Source organism: Oryctolagus cuniculus, chromosome Y, assembly GCF_051225735.1.
Source record: "Oryctolagus cuniculus isolate XC-2025 breed Fujian yellow rabbit chromosome Y, ASM5122573v1, whole genome shotgun sequence".
Taxonomy (NCBI): domain Eukaryota; kingdom Metazoa; phylum Chordata; class Mammalia; order Lagomorpha; family Leporidae; genus Oryctolagus; species Oryctolagus cuniculus.
Window position 1 is genome coordinate 31,032,807 of NC_142889.1, and position 14,324 is coordinate 31,047,130.

General features: G+C 38.6%; 1 long non-coding RNA gene across 6 annotated transcripts in view; it reads left to right on the forward strand.

Annotated features, from left to right (window-relative positions):
* Positions 1–14,109, forward strand: part of LOC149119477 (uncharacterized) — a 28,741-nt gene extending 14,632 nt beyond the window's left edge. For 2 of the 6 annotated variants that reach the window (XR_016228659.1, XR_016228661.1), the window contains 2 exons: positions 5,675–5,783; positions 13,908–14,109. This is a non-coding gene — a long non-coding RNA (uncharacterized LOC149119477). The other 4 variants (XR_016228657.1, XR_016228660.1, XR_016228656.1 and 1 more) reach the window with 4 other exon arrangements.
* Positions 14,110–14,324: the final 215 nt, after the last annotated feature.

Genomic DNA, 14,324 nt, shown 5'->3' on the forward strand with positions numbered 1-14,324 from the left:
GTTAGGATAATAGTGGCTTGATTTGGATGACCTTTGGAAATGGAGGTGACTGTTAAGATAATAGTGGCTTTTGTAACCTTTTTTTTTTAGGTTTTGATGTTGGTGTATGCTTATTGAAGGTAGTTGTTCCTTAGGTTTGAACATTTACATTAATTAGAATTTGATGACAATTTTACCCATTTACTTTTCTTCCCCTTTATCTATATCGCCCCATATTTTTCACATGTAATTCCTCTGTTGCAACCAAATGTTACATTTTCCTACTTGTTTGATGATGTATCTGCTATTCTTTTACTGGATCATTTAAATTCTAGCTTGGGGTTGGCAAACTATGGTCTGTATGTTAGATCTGACTGGCATCTATTTTATAAATAAAGTTTTATTGGAATAGAGCTATGTACACCTATTTATGTATTGCTTGGGGCTGTTTTTGGTTGATTCTAGTTTGTAATGGCAGATGTGAGAAAATACAGAAATAGAGACAGATGGGCCCACAGGACTAAAATATATACTATCTGGGCTGTATAGAAAAATTTGCTGACCCCTGTTCTAATTTTTCAATCTATTTATACTTTTGAGCACATGAGTTGGGATGTATCATCCATTCATTGCACTGGAAACTGACAAGAAATAGATGTGTTTCAATTGGGTTAAAATTTTGCAGGAAACAAATTTTGCAGGATAACCATCCAGGTCATGGAGCTGAAATAGGTATTTAGTTAAAACACATGAATTTCATGAATTTCATGAATTTGACTTTTTTGTGGGTCAAAATAATTTGAATTATGTAATTCCTTAAGGTTCAACCCAGTAATACTCCTAACATAATTTTTCTAGTCTCCCTCCTGCCATGAGAACCTGCTGTCAGTAGTAGGGACTCACTGGTCTGGAAAGCCCATTGCTTACTGTGCAAGCATTTCCTCCTACAGTTTTTTTTTTTTAATTTCCATCTCTCTTCAGGTGGTCGCAAATAATTTTTGCACTTCTGTTAAGCCCATGTTGACATATACATGGTCATCCTAGTTCTTGAACGGAACTCTAAATATCAAGTCTGTATCTGCACCTGGGGAGGAAGAAGTGGATTCAGTGTCCAGGTATCCCTAACAATATCCATTCTGCTGGTTTCCTTGACCTTGATAAGATCCCACTGGTAGGACCACTTCATGGGCAATGTACTTAGCATTCAACAGCATTCATGCTGTTGTAACAATCAGGCTAAGTAAAATAGTTTACCCAGAGCCAATAAATTTCAAAAGTCAAGTTCACTTTACAGTGAATACACTTAATTATTTTCATCAACCAATAGTCCAATTTAATCACTATAAAGATTGAAGTTTCACTTGACCATGGTGGCAGAACTTTGATCAAATCCGCATGACTTTGAGTTCCCAAATATAGAAAGCAACTTTGCAAAGATTGTAAATACAAAATATTTTAACACAGATTTCTGTGGTGGTGTTTTTTTATTTAATCAGTATAGGGAATACTTTCTATTAGATTTAAGGTCAAAGAAACAAGTAGGAGACTGTCCATGATGTAGGAGAAAGAACACTGAGTTTGGGAGTTTTGTTTCCTGGGTTCAAGACCCAACTCCACCATTTAAAAGCTGTGCTAACTCAGACATACTTCTTAATCTATAGATTGGACATTATTCAAGTGCAACTTGAGTTGACATATGCAGTCTGAGGCCCCTACAATTTTAGAAGTGCAAGGCATTCAATAATATTATTCTCATATATTTAATTGCAGAGTACAAATAGCTGATCACAGTGAGAGCTATTAATTATTATATTATTATTTCATAGTGGTTAAGTAATTAGCCACTAGATCACCAAAGATCTTGAAGATACACAGAAATAAAATCTCTCTGCTGACAATACTAATTGGTGTGGTATTCCTCAATCAGTCCTAATTTATGCCTGTAATTCCAACCTAATTACTATCAGTTATCTCTTTCATTCTTAAAATAGTTGCAGTGAAAATGATAAATTATGTGGCCACTTTAAGTAAAATGTAAGTAGAACCTGATGTTCAAAAAAAACATTATGATTAAAATCCTTTATTAGTACATACTGTTGATTTTATGTGTACTAGAAAATAAATTGTCCTGCCCTTATTATCACTTTACAGTTGCACAAAAGATGATTGAAAATGTTATTAGCCTAAGGTCAAGAGTCTGTGGGTCATAACAGGATATAGAGTTATTCTCCCAATATTGAGATATTGTTTTAGTCATTAGGCTACTTTTACTTGCCAAGTGTAATAGGGTCACTGTATTTTTTAGTCAAACTCACAGATGTTTCTTCTTTTTTCTCTTTGTTATTTGTTGCCTCTGGGATGAATAACTCTAGAAGAAACAGCCTGCTTTTGTTGCTTCCCTGAATTGGAAAGACTAACTTGAAATGAAATTGGCTGGTTTTACTCAAAATTTTATTAATTATATTTAAGATTAATGTGTTGAGGGTCCTTGCTGTATATTCATATAAGAATTCTGAATATCCAGGTTTCTGAGGAATCTCCAGACTGACTTCCATAGTGGATTAACCAGTTTGCATTCCCACCAACAGTGGGTTAGTGTCCCTTTTTCCCCACATCCTCTCCAGCATCTATTGTTGGTAGATTTCTGAATGTGAGCCAATTTGACCAAGGTGAGGTGAAACCTCATTGTGGTTTTGATTTGCATTTTCCTAATTACTAGAGATCTTGAACATTTTTTCATGTGTCTGTTGGCCATTTGGATTTTCTCTTTTGAAAAATGTCTATTGAGGTCCTTGGCCCATCTCTTAAGTGGGTTGTTTGTTTTGATCTTGTGGAGTTTCTTGATCTCTTTGTAGATTCTGGTTATTAACCCTTTATCTGTTGCATAGTTTGCAAATATATTTTCCCATTCTGTTGGGTGCCTCTTCACTTTCCTGACTGTTTCTTTTGCAGTACAGAAACTTCTCAATTTGAGGCAATCCCAAATGTTAATTTTGGCCTTGACTGCCTGTGCTTCTTGGGTGTTTTCCAAGAAGTCATTGCCGGTACCTATATCTTGCAGGGTTTCTCCAAGGCTCTCTAATAATTTGATGGTGCCAGGACATAGATTTAAGTCTTTAATCCATGTTGAGTGGATTTTTGTGTAAGATGAAAAGTAGGGGACTTGCTTTGTGATTCTGCACGTGGAAATCCAATTTTCCCAGCACCATTTATTGAACAGACTGTCCTTCCCCCAGGGATTGCTTTTGGATCCTTGATCAAATATGAGTTGGCTGTAGATGTTTGGATTGATTTCTGGTGTTTCTATTCTGTTCCATTGGTCTATCCATCTGTTTCTGTACCAGTACCATGCTGTTTTGATTACAACTGCCCTGTAGTATGTCCCAAAATCTGGTATTGTGATGCCTCCAGCTTTGTTTTTGTTGTACAACATTGCTTTAGCTATTCGAGGTCTCCTGTGTCTCCATATGAATTTCAGCACCAATTTTTCCAGATCTGAGAAGAAGGTCTTCGGTATCTTGATTGGTATTGCATTGAATCTATGAATTGCTTTTGGGAGAATGGACATTTTGATGAGATTGATTCTTCCAATCCATGAGCATGGAAGATTTTTCCATTTCTTGGTATCCTCTTCTATTTCTTTTTTTAAGGTTTTGTAATTTTCATCATAGAGATCCTTAACGTCCTTGGTTAAGTTTATTCCAAGGTATTTGATAGTTTTTGTAGCTATTGTGAATGGGATTGATCTTAGAAGTTCTTCCTCAGCCGTGGCATTGTCTGTGTATACAAAGCCTATTTATTTTTGTGCATTGATTTTATACCCTACTAATTTGCCAAACTCTTCTATGAGTTCCAATAGTCTCTTAGTAGAGTTCTTTGGGTCCCTAAGTAAAGAATCATATCATTTGCAAAGTGGGATATTTTGAGTTCTTCCTTCCCAATTTGTATCCCTTTAATTTCTTTTTCTTGCCTAATAGCTCTGGCTAGAACTTCCAGAACTATATTGAATAGCAGTGACCCTACCATTCAACCCAGCCATCCCACTCCTTGGAATTTACCCAAAGGAAATGAAATTGGCAAACAAAAAGCTGTCTGCACATTAATGTTTATTGCAGCTCAATTCACAATAGCTAAGACCTGGGACCAACCCAAATGCCCATCAACAGTAGACTGGATAAAGAAATTATGGGAATGTACTCTATAGAATTCTATACAGCAGTCAAAAAAAAAAAAAAAAAACGAAACCCAGTCATTTGCAACAAGGTGGAGGAATTTGTAATACTTTATCCATTTTAGTTTTTTTTTGTTCTTGTACCATTGGTTGAACTCTGTAATTCACACACAATTATTCTTAGGTGCTTAAATTTTAACTGAAAAGTGATCCCTGTAAGGAATCTGGAAAACATTATGCTGAGTTAAATAACCCAGTCCAAAAAGGACAAATACCATATGTTCTCCCTGATCGGTGACAACTGACTGAGCACCAAAAAGGAAACCTGTTAAAGTGAAATGAACACTATGAGAAATGGTGACTTGATCAGCCCTTGCCCTGACTGTTGATGAACAACTTAATGTTATTCCTCTTAGTATTTTTTTGTTTATTTGTTCTACTTAATACTTTTGGTTGAATACTGTAATCAATACACAGTTATTCTCAAGTGTTGAAACTCAACTGAAAAGTGATCGCTGTTAAATATAAGATTAGGAGTAAGAGAGGGAAGAGATGTGCAATTCAGGACATGCTCAAGCTGACTTACCTACATGAAAGTTCTCTGCGAGTGAGAAACCAGTGAAAAGAACTGGTCATCAAAGCAGGAGGTACCTTTCACTGAACGGAGGAGAGAAGTTCCACTTTGAATACAACCTTGTCTACATATGATCAGAGTTGGTGAACTCAAAAGGCTTCCATAGCCTTGGAAACTCATGACAAGAGCCTAAGGTGATTACTGATGCCATAAACAAGAGTATCAATTTGTTAAGTCAACAACAGGAGTCACTGTGCACTTACTCCTCATGTAGGATCTCTGTCCTTAATGTGCTGTACAATGTGATTTAATGCTATAACTAGTACTCAAACAGTATTTTTCACTTTGTGTTTCTATGTGGGTGCAAACTGTTGAAATCTTTAGTTAATGTATGCTAAACTGATCTTCTGTATATAAAGAGAATTGAAAATGAATCTTGATGTGAATGGAAGGGGGGAGGGAGTCGGAAAGGGGAGGGTTGCAGGTGGGAGGGAAGTTATGGGAGTGGGAAGCCATTGTAATCTATAAGCTGTACTTTGGAAATTCATATTCATTAAATAAAAGTTAAAAAAAAGATGGAGGAATTTGGAAAACATCATGCTGAGTAAATTAAGCCAGTCGCAAAGAGACAAATATCATATGTTTTCCCTGATCAGCGACAACTAACTGAGCAGCAAAGGGGTAATTTGTTGAAGTGTAATAGACACTATGAGAAACAGTGACTTGATCAGCTCTTGTCCTGACAGTTCATGTACAGTGTAATACTTTATCCATTTTAGTATTTTTTTTTGTTCTTGTACCATTGGTTGAACTCTGTAATTCACACACAATTATTCTTAGGTGCTTAAATTTTAACTGAAAACTGATCCCCGTTAGGAATTTGTAAAACATTATGCTGAGTGAAATAAGCCAATCCCAAAGGGACAAATACCATATTCTCTCCCTGATAGGTGACAACTAACTGAGCACCAAAAAGGAAACCTGTTAAAGTGAAATGAACATTATGAGAAATGGTGACTTGATCAAGCCTCGCCCTGACTGTTGATGAACAACTTAATGGTATCCCTCTTAGTATTTTTTTGTTTGTTCTACTTAATACTTTTGGTTGAATACTGTAATCAATACACAATTCTTCTTAAGTGCTGAAACATAACTGAAAAGTGATCGCTGTTAAATATAAGAGTGGGAATAAGAGAGGGAAGAGATGTGCAATTCGGGACATGCTCAAGCTGACTTACCTCAACGGAAGAGTTAGAAACATACCAGGGGATTGCAATTCAATCCCATCAAGGTGACATGTACCAATGCCATCTCACTAGTCCTGGTGATCAATTTCTGTTCACAATTGATCATAATGATAGGACTAAGAGCCAAAGGGATCACATAAACAAGACTAGTGTCTGCAAATACTAGCTGATAGAATCAAAAAGGGAGAGAACGATCCAACATGGGAAGTGAGATACACAGCAGACCCATAGAATGGCAGATGTCCTAAACAGCACTCTGGCCTCATAATCAGCCCTTAAGGCATTTGGATCTGGCTGAAAAGCCCATGAGAGTATTTCAGGCATGGAAAGCCAAGACACTCTGGGGAAAAAAAAAAATACTAAATGAAAGATCTCCACGAGTGAGATCCCAGTGGAAAGAACAGGTCGTCAACGAAGAAGGTACCTTTTTCTGAAGGGAGGAGAGAACTTCCACTTTGACCATGGCTTTCTAAATATGATCAGAGTCGGTGATCTCAGGAGGCTTCCACAGCCTTGGCAGACAAGAGCCTAGGTTGTTTACTGATGCCATAAACAAGAGTGTCAATTTGTTAAGTCAACAACAGGAGTCACTGTGCACTTACTCCTCATGTAGGATCTTTGTCCTTAGTGTGCTGTATATTGTGATTTAATTCTATAACTAGTACTCAAACAGTATTTTTCACTTTATGTTTCTGTGTGGGAGCAAACTGTTGAAATCTTTAGTTAATGTATGCTAAACTGATCTTCTGTATATAAAGAGAATTGAAAATGAATTATTGATGTGAATGGAAGGGGAGAGGGAGTGGGAAAGGGGAGGGTTGCATGTGGGATGGATGTTATGGGGGAGAAGCCTTTGTAATCTATAAGCTGTACTTTGGAAATTTATATTCATTAAATAAAAGTTAAAAAAAAAATAGCCAGGTATGATGTAATTGGGTTCATACATTTAATATAGTGACATCTTCCTGTTGAACTGATCTGTTAATCATTACATACTGCCCATCTTTGCCTCTTTTAACAATTTTTGAGTTAAAGTCTGTTTTGTCTGATATTAGGATGGCTTGACCCGCTCTTTTTGTTTTCTGTTAGCATGGAATAACTTTTCAGTCTCTGTGTATATATTGTTGGTGAGATGTGTTCGTTTTAAGCAGCAAATAGAGAGCTCTTGTTTTTAATCAATTCAGCCAGTCTGAATCTTTTAACTGGAGAGTTGAAGTCATTTACATTCCAGATTACTATTGATATGTAACAACCTGACCTTGCCATTTTTCCATAAATATTACTATTGTTTACTTTGTATTTATATTACTTTTTTGAAGATTTATTTATTTATTTGAAAGGCACAGTTACAGAGAGGCAGAAGCAGAGAGAGTGAGGTCTTCCATCTACTGACTCCTCGGATGGCCACAATTGCCAGAGCTGCACCAATTTGAAGCCAGGAGCCAGGACCTTTTAGCAGGTCTCCATGCAGTTGCAGGGGCCCAAGCACTTGGGCCATCTTCTCTTTTATAGCCAGCTCCTGAAAGAAGTTCTGATATTCGTGAAATACAAATAACCACTACAATTGGATCATGCCTGGTTACTGGGAACTTTTTGGTCAGGTTTGTTTCTGAAGCTGCTTTATAGCTGGATTTGGCTACTTTACATTAATTTATACAATAAGTGCCTTTTATAAAAAGATATAGTATGATGAAATAAAAATAAAAATAACTAAGAAGTACACAGGAAATGTCTTTTAAAGTTTTATATGATGTAAGAGACAAAGAACAGCACAAACCTTGGAATATCTGTAAAAATAAGAAAGCAAATAAGAATCTTTATTTAAAAATATTTTATTCTTTTCTGAGCTGCAAACCAGTTTCTGGAAAAACAAATATGCAAGGGTTTTAATAAATAATGCTATTATAATTACCTTCTGGCATCTTTTGTTATAGAAAATAAAGTTATAGCAAAGTACATATATAAGTAGAGAACCACTTTCTTGCAATGCAGCAGATATATAGAAAGACGCTCAATATCACTAACATACCAGGTAAATGCAAGTCAAATATTCAATAATATTTCACCTTCTTTTACAGTGCCTTTTGTCAAAAGGATAGGAGATGACAAGTGTAGTCAGGGATTTGGATAAATAAGAACCCATCTATATAATTAGTGGAAATGTACATGGGTACAGCCAGTATGAAGACAATATGAAAGTTCCTCAAAAAGTAAAAATAGAATAACTATACGACTCATCAATTACTCTACTGGGTGTATATGCAAAGAAATCAGTCAGTCATCACCTGGTAGAGATATCTGTGCTCCCATGTTTATTACAGCATTTTTACAGTAACCAAGAGATGAAAACACACTAAGTAACCTCTGATGGATGAAGAAATATTATAAATAAAGAAATGGAGAATCAAATATTTTATATTGGAATGCTATTGAGAGAAAATTATTTAGCCATTTGCTACAGCACAGATGAATCTGGAGTATAAACCAGATATAGAAAAAATATTTAAATTGCTTTGTGGTCTTGATTATATGTAGAATTTTTAGGATCCAAATGCTGTACATAGAAACAGTGCAGAACATTGGTTACTGGGATAGGATGGAATGATGTAGATCTTAGGGTAGAATTTGTTTTTAATCATTATTGATTTGAAAGGCAGTGACAGAAATTTATCCTTTTAGATTATTATCCAAATTCCCACAATACCTAGGGCTAGCCAAGTCAAAACAGGAGCCAGGGACTCAACCCAAGTTTCCCCTGTGGTGACAGACCTACAACTTCAGCCATCACCTGCTGCCTCCAAACATGTATTAGCATGACTCCAGAATTTAGTGCAGAGCCAGGGCTCAAACCCAGACCCTCTAATAAGGGATGTGAGCCTCTCATGTGGCATCTTAACTGCTCCACCAAATGCCTGGTCTGGGTATAAAGTTTTAATTCTGTAAGGTTAATCAGTTTAGAGATCTGGTGAACAGCATGAGAACTCTAGAGAATTATATTATAATCTCCTAGAAATAAATTCTCAGTGTTCTTACCATGTACATTAAAAATTTAATGTGAGATACACATTGATATCATATTTTGTCAACATACCACAAAACATGAATTGTAGTGTTATAAATCCATTTTACTCTGAAATATAATTTGCTTAACTTTAAGAAAGATACATATACATGAGGACCTACATGCACATAAATGCACATTCTTCTGATTCTCCCAAAAATCATTAATAGAAATTATTTGAAAATGCTACCAAGATTTTAAGAAAATCATACAGTTTTACATTAAATATTTATGTTCATTGTGTTATCAAGACTTTAAAAATATGTTAAAGTGTTGTACCTCTCTTGTAAACACTAGCAAATTATCTATTATGTGGTGATCATATAGAATGAAAATAGATAATTCAGTGTTCCAAAATAAATATAGAATGATTACATGCAGTGGAATGCATTACAGTTTTATGCTTTTAACAGTTCTCAGATTTTCATGAGAAACATGTGTGTTTTTTAATTGTAATTTTAATTTTAAGTTTTCACACATCATATAACATGTCCAAATCTTGAATATACTATTCAGTGGTAGCTATAAATAATCCAGAGTTTAGGAAATGAGTCAGTTTTCATCTATATTATGAGTGCTTTTGCAGGGCCATAAACAAAACACACTTAAAGGGAGAGGACATTTCTAAATGGAATTATCTCTACAGGCAAATGTCTTGGGAAGAAAATGTGAGAAACAGAAAATAGTAATCAGAGAAGGCCTTATAAATGTGCTGACAGTAAAACCCTTCCAACTCTAAGAGGTATATCATCAATTTATTTGGGTTTCTAAGACCTGGAGTGTTTTTAGTTCTAGTATGATGGAAGCAACACTAGTATCCCTAACTTGATGCAGGCCTATGCAGCAGCTTTGGGCTGCTTTTCTGTTGTATGTGCAGATGTGCCTATCTGAGGTTGTGCCTATGTGTCTGTGCTCCTATTTTTCTCACCTCCCCAAAAAGTTCTTAATTTTATCACCTGCTCTCAGTTGCTTGTGGGAAGTAATGTCAATAGCACCAGCTATTCTGATGACTGGGATCACAGTGTGTCAACCAATCACAGAAACCCTGTGGTCACACTTGGTGTCATCCAGGACAGGGTGAGGGACAGCAGTAGTCACTAACAAGGTGTTAGTCCTTGTTGTCCATTTATCATGAGCAATTATAAGTTCCAGAGTATTCTGCTGCCCAGTCTTCAGTGTTACATTATACAATAGCTCATTTCACACTCAATGGCTAACTCAAAGAATGCTGAGAGTACAGCAAAATGAAATAAGGGCTCAGAATATTCTAGGGGGCTGGCGCCATAGCACAATAGGATAATCCTCTGCCTGTGGCACTGGCATCTCATATGTTCACCGGTTCTAGTCCTGGCTGCTCCTCTTCCAATCCAGCTCTCTTCTATGGCCTGGAAATGCAGTAGAAGATGGCCCAAGTCTTTGGGCTCCTGCACCCACATGGGAGACCAGGAAGAAGCATCTGGTTCTTGGCTTCAGATCAGTGCAGCTCCAGCCATTGCAACCATTTGGAGAGTGAACCAATGGGAGGAAGACCTTTCTCTCTGTCTCTCCCTCTCACTGTCTGTAATTCTACCTCTCAAATAAATTAATAAAATCTTTTAAAAAATCTTAAAAAACAATATTCTATACAAAATTCCCACTGAAAAATATTAAAAATTAAATATTTATTTTTTAAATGTATATATTTTTCTGAAAAGTAGAGGCAGATTTTCCATCTAGTGGTTTATTTCCCAAATGCTCCCAACATCTGAGATTGGACCAGGCTGAACCTAGTATCCAGAGACTCCATCTGAGTCTTCAATGAGGGTGGCTAGGGGCCAAGTACTTGGGCCATAATTTGCTGCCTTCCTGAGAATATCCGGGGAGGGGGACAAGTGCCTGTGGGCCTCTCAGACACGGAAAGAATTTCTGACATAATCAGGTTGCAAATGTTGTGCAAGCAGGCTGCAAGCTGTGGCTGGAAAGCTTGTTATACCTGCTGGCATCTCCCCCATGATAACCTCCTGTTCAGTATGTGTGAGCCTGTAGTTCTAACCACAATGTCAATCCTCTACCCAGAGCTAGTACAGGAGAGGCCTGAGCCCCTAAGGGGACTCTGGCTGACTTCAGGAGACCCCCACTATCTCCTTGGGTGGCCCCAGTTCAATCAACATAGACTATGTGAAGCCCCTGTCCAATGGGCACCCCCATTGATTGACCCAATTAAAATGCAGTAATGCCATAAAAACCCTGGGCACTTCCTGAAAGCCATAGTCCTGCTCTGGCATTCCATCTGGTCTCCTGTTGGGTTAGATGCCTTACTGTTGCTTTGCAAACTAAATAAAGATTTTGCATCTTATTTGCAAATTGTTTCCCATGTTTTTATTTCTATGCTAAGCTGAGGAAAAGCACACATGGAGCTTTCTCAGGTAACCACCCTCCCCTCCATGACCCATAACACTTCCCAGGAACACTAGCCAAAGTGGATCAGAAGTAAAGCAACTGGGACTTGAACCAATGCTCTGATGTGGGATACTGGCATCCCAAGCAGTGACTTATCTCACTATACCATAATGTTGGCCTCTAAGAATATTTAAGTAAACTTGTTAAGTAAAATTATTTAAATAAAATTCTAGATTTACACTATGAGAAAATATTTAAAACATAGATTTTAATTGATTTTAACTACTAGTTTAGGAGTTACTTTTGGTCCAGATAGGATCACAAATTGATATATTTATAATAGTGTATAAATACATATATATTCTGTACAACTTCTGTTATTTGAATATTTAACCAAAAATGCACCACATAGAATCCAGATGAAAGATAAAATAGACCTATTAGCCTTAGAAATCATACATTGCATACACACAATACATATGTTATGAAATCATTTACATATCTCATCTGATGCACCTTCCTGTAAATAATCAATAATGTGAATAATATATTCTTCCTCTCTTGAGTGTGTCTTCCGGTTGGGATGCCGGATTCTGTCCCGGTTGCCCCTCTTCCAGGCCAGCTCTCTGCTGTGGCCAGGGAGTGCAGTGGAGGATGGCCCAAGTACTTGGGCCCTGCACCCCATGGGAGACCAGGAGAAGCAGCTGGCTCCTGCCTTTGGATCAGCACGGTGCGCCGGCTGCAGCGCGCTGGCCGTGGCAGCCATTGCAGGGTGAACCAATGGCAAAGGAAGACCTTTCTCTCTGTCTCTCTCTCTCACTGTCCACTCTGCCTGTCAAAAAAATAAATAAAAATTTTAAAAGAATATTGATTTATCTGGAGGCAGAGCATCAAAAATTACCCTTCCTTCCTTCCAAGGCAGAGTACCAGAAAAATCATGCATTTGGACTCAAAATGGAATCTTTAGTACTAGGAGAGCGAGAGCCATTTTGAATCTAAAAGGAAGGTCACTAGGTGCAGAAATTGAACACTAGGTGTTCTAAATCAATCAAGCCATCTTAAGAAATAAGTGCCCCACAGTAGCTGGGACTGGACCAGATCAGGACATCTTAGCAAGAAGGAGGAAGAGCCCACACTCCGATATAAGATGCTGATGTCCCAAATGGTGTTTTTTTTTTTTTTTTTTGGCAGGCAGAGTGGATAGTGAGAGAGAGAGAGAGACAGAGAGAAAGGTCTTCCTTTGCCGTTGGTTCACCCTCCAATGGCCGCCGCGGCCAGCGCACTGCAGCTGGCGCACTGCGCTGATCCGATGGTAGGAGCCAGGTACTTCTCCTGGTCTCCCATGGGGTGCAGGGCCCAAGTACTTGGGCCATCCTCCACTGCACTCCCTGGCCACAGCAGAGAGCTGGCCTGGAAGAGGGGCAACCGGGACAGAATCCGGCGCCCTGACTGGGACTAGAACCCGGTGTGCCGGCGCCACAAGGCGGAGGATTAGCCTAGTGAGCCGTGGCGCCGGACTTTTTTTTTTTTTCTTTTTTTTAAAGAGCTTCTCCAGGGAACCTGTCTTCAGGAATTTTTCTTTCATAAGATCTATTTATTAGAAAGGAAGAAAGGAAGAAAGGTTGATTTTTTTTTATTTACGTATTGGAATGAGTTATAGAGAGGCAGAGACAGAGACAGAGTCTTCCATCCCCTGGTTCACCTCCAGATGGCTGCTATGGCTTGAGCTATGCTGATCCAAAGCCAGGAGCCAGGAGCTTCTTCCAGGTCACCCACATGGGTGCAGGGGCCCAAGGACTTGGGCCATCTTCTGCTGCTTTCCCAGGCCATAGCAGAGAGCTGGATTGGCCCCAATACAGTGCAATCTTCATTTTTTTTAATTTTAAAAGATTTATTTATTTGGGGCTGGTGCTGCAGTGCAGCGGGTTAACACCCTGGCCTGAAGCACCAGCATCCCATAGGAGTGCCATCAGACAGAAGACCTCTCTCTGCCTCTCCTCTCTCTGTGTGACTCTGACTTTCAAGTAAATAAATAAATCTTTAAGAAAAATTTATTTATTTATTTATTCACTTGAAAGAGTTACACACACAGAGAGAGGAGAGGCAGAGAAAGTGAGAGAGGTCTTTTGTCTGATGGTTCACTCCCCAATGGGCTGCAATGGCTGGAACTGTGCTGATCTGAAGCCAGGAGCCAGGAGCTTCTTCTGGGTCTCCCACAGGGGGTATAGAGGCTCAAGGGCTTGGGCCATCTTCCACTGCTTTCCCAGGCCATAGCAGAGAGCTGGATTGGAAGAGGAGCAGCCAGGACTCAAACTGGTGCACATATGGGATGCTGGCGCTTCGGGCCAAGGCGTTAACCTACTGCACCGCAGCGCTGGCCCCCAGTGCAATCTTTCTTTAAAAAAAAAAATCTTAAGGGAACTCGGCTCAGCTGTGACTCCGTGATCCGCTAATATGAGATCTATTTCCGTCTCTCCTCCTCCATTTCCAATCCAGCTCCTTGCTAATTCACCTGGAAAGCCACGGGAAGATTGACCCACTACTTGGACCAGCTGGGAGAAGTGGAACAGGTGAAGCTCCCAGCACCTGCCTCCTGGATTTGCCCTGGCCACCCAGAGCCCATCCAGCAGATGGAAGATCTCTCTTCCTCTCCCAACCCTCAGCCTGTTACCCCATAACTTTTCCACATACATAAGAGTAAATTAATTTTAAAAAGAATTGGCTAACTAAATCTCTGAAAGGGGGGGGGATGAGCTGGCCCTGGGGCATAGTAGGTTAAGCATCTGCCTGCCTGTGTGTGTGGCTCCACGATCTGATATGAGATGCTGATGTCCCAAATGGTGTCTTTTTTTTTTTTTAAAGAGCTTCTCCAGGGTACCTGACTTCAGGAATTTTTCTTTTATAAGATCTATT